Genomic DNA, 3,433 nt, shown 5'->3' with positions numbered 1-3,433 from the left:
TTTAGGACTGCACAGTTGCTCCCTTCGTCTGGTATTCAAGAAGGACATTGAAGATCTAGTACAGACACTGACCCTTTGCGAGTTGCCTTGAATATGGCACCAGCCAGCTAGTGCTCATGGAGGTTCTGCTAGCTGTACGTAACTTGAGTAGCCTTTCTCTTGACTAATTTTTCAGTAGATCAATTTTATCAATCTGCAGAACTTATCTGACATATTTTTCATCTGGCTTGGCAGAAGTAACAAGATCTTCACTGACATGAGGCAAAGTTTGTCGAAGTTCAATGCTTTCCTGACCCAACTAGGAAGTTAGTTTCAGCCACTTTCAGCTACTCCACTTAATTAGCTAGATATTTTGTACCTTAAGTACCTGTATTCTAGTTAATTAAGCTTCCATTTGTGACCATAAGATGGTTAGGTAGGTAAACTCTCTTGTACTATATCTGTAAGTTTAAATTTGTTTTTGTATTGTCAAGAATTTAAGTACCCAGTTCCAACTTTAAGCACTCAAGTTTGCTATAAACTCAGGCCACTGTTCTTGCGCTTCAATTATGACTACGCTGTTTGAGCCCAGTGGATATTTTGGTCCAAGACTCGGAATAAGTTTTGGATAACATTTGGATCAGTACCTGTGGCCCTTTTTAAATACAAAGCCCATGTGAGGTGGCGAGCTCTGGCAATGCGCGAGGTAGAATTTGGCAAGGACTTTGGTACCCCGCGAGGTTCGCGAGATCCTTGTTTTAGCTCGCGTAGGACTCTGCAGTGCATGGCGAGGTATAAAGGGGCTGTAGCACCTCGCGGGATAAGACCACTTAATTAGTGTTCGAGTTCGCATACAACGCTACACTGAGATAACGCTTTGCGGTGGTAGAGACCTAGGCGAAGTCTGTTCTGGACACGTGTTGCATGGATAGCGCGGTTCGCGAGCTGGTCGTATCCTTGTGGGATTCTAATTACTGAGTCCGAATGGGTTTGTGATTAGGTCTCTGCCGATTGCTTACGGATCGCTATATAAGGGAGCTTGAGGATCTGGTCTAGACACACAATCAAATCATACAAAACTACTGCAAATCTTTGAGCATCCTCGAAACCCTAAAAGTTCTAAGTGCACCTCGCCTTAGTTCTCAGATCCTTTACGGATTCGCCCTTTCTTCCTATTTGTTGCTCTGCTCGCTCTAACAGTGAGTATCGATTCACGGGTGACTAGAAGTTTTACTCGTAATCCCTCGTCCGCGAGGTGGCACCGGAAACCCCCTTCTTGCTTGTTTAGTAGTCTAGCGTAGCGCACTTTTTCCTCGTCCGCGAGGTGGCACGCCCCGCAATCTCCTTTTTACTTTTTGCGTCCCGACTCTGCCCCTGCTGAGACGCGTGGCCAAAACATGCGCAATTTGAATCAAAGCATCCATGTTGTGTATATATTGATTGTAGTTTGTTAATTTAAAATTTCAAGCTCAAATTCTAACGTCTGCAAGCAAGAGTTCTCCAAATGGAGGATGAGGAACAAACAATTCCTTTTGCTCACGATTGGTGTACACGGAAAAATGGACACATGGTCGATAGTGTTGAAATGCCAAAAAAATATATGTCTGAATTTTATTCATTATGAATTAACTAATTCTGTCAAAACACGATATTGTTTTACATAATCCAAAAGAATGATGTATTTAATGTTTAATGGTTTTCTTCATTCTGAATTTATACATAATGAGAACAATCAGATATGCAATGTGAGAAATGCAACAATTTCATGAATGAATGATGCTAGTTCTAGAAAAGTAGAAAACCAACTATAAGGTGCAAGTAGATGCATAAAATGGGTGATCGAGAATGAACCTCTCTATTCGATCACCCTTTTTACGCACATCTACTTGCACCTTACAGTTGGTTTTCTAAGAATTATCCATTCTAGTATAAAAAAAAGTTTACCCTATCAACTAACACCTCACTCGACTCAACCAAATGATGATCACTCAAATGTACGTACAGTATCTACAAAACAGCAAGCAACACAGACACACAGCATGCCAGCAACACAAGCACTTAATAAACCCGCCGGAGATCGAGTCCAGCTCAGCAATGGCGGGCGCAGAAAGTCACGTAAGTGTGGGCAAAAAATTGAGGCTAAGCAACCTATAGAAACAACTCACTGTTCATTTCATATTCCTCTCCAATCTCTATTTTTGTAGCTCTTTAGCTAGTTAATCTATATACTATTCTGGAATGGGTCCGGTTCAAGGGACATCAAATTTGACACAAATTTTGACATCATTAGATTTGAAAACATTTAAGGGTTCAAATCAATTGTTAATATGATATCAACATATAAATAATTGATGTGGCAAGTGACATGACATTGTTTAATTTGAGTAATTTCATAACAAATCAAATTAAAAGAAAAGAAGGAAAAAGTAGAATTTAAAGTCTAAACAACTAAATCTAGTTTTACAAAAAAAAGAACCAAGACACAGAAGAAGGAAAAAAAAAACTATGTTCCTGTTCATGATATAACAAAAACCTAGAAAATAAATTAGGTGTGGGTGATGGTAGTAACCGAGAAGACGATGGGATTATTGAAGGTGGGGAAATGAGGAATGGGTTGGTGAGAAATGAGGAGAAATGAGGAGAAAAGGTAGAACATGAGGCTCTTGGCCTGTAGAAACAATAATGGGTGGAGACTTTTCTAGAGCAAATTCAGAGAGCGATGGAGTAGTTATACAAGGTAAAATGGGAGATGTGTTGAGTGAGATATATAGAGCGATCAAGAATTAATGGGGATGTGTTGAGTGAGAAATATATTGAGCGATTAAGAATCTCTATTAATTTTTCTGGGTTTTTGTTATATTATTATGAACATGAACATCGTCTTGTTTTTTATTTATTTTTTATTTTTATGTGTCTTGGTTCTTTTTGTAAAACTAGATTTAGTTGTTTAGACTTTAAATTCTAAATTTTTTCTTTTTTTCTTTTAATTTGATTTGTTATGAAATTACTTAAATTAAACAATGTCATGTCACTTGCCATATTAATTATTTATATGTTGACATCATATTAACAATTGATCTGAACCTTTAAATGTTTTAAAATCTAATGGCTAGAAAATGGTGTCAAAATTTGTGTCAAATTTGATGTCTCTTGAACCGGACCATTCTGGAACATATTGAAGTTTTTTTCACTAATCATATGAACTCTTAATCAGACACTATAAAATTACAGGTTTTCCACATCAAACATCTAAAATGAACACATCTAAACAAACTCATTGTTCCTTTTATAGAGAATAAAAGGATTCCAAATTCACCGTTCATTAATCTTTCATTGAAATCCGTCAGCAAAGAAAACCTAGATAAGGAAAAAACAACATGAAAATTAATCACCCAATTCTGCAAGAGTCGAAGTGGGACTCTACTAATTAATTTTGGGCTCATTCCTTACCTAA

Source organism: Fragaria vesca, unplaced genomic scaffold, assembly GCF_000184155.1.
Source record: "Fragaria vesca subsp. vesca unplaced genomic scaffold, FraVesHawaii_1.0 scf0513167, whole genome shotgun sequence".
NCBI lineage: Eukaryota > Viridiplantae > Streptophyta > Magnoliopsida > Rosales > Rosaceae > Fragaria > Fragaria vesca.
The sequence above is the reverse complement of the archived record's forward strand: the minus strand, read 5'-3'. Positions refer to the sequence as shown.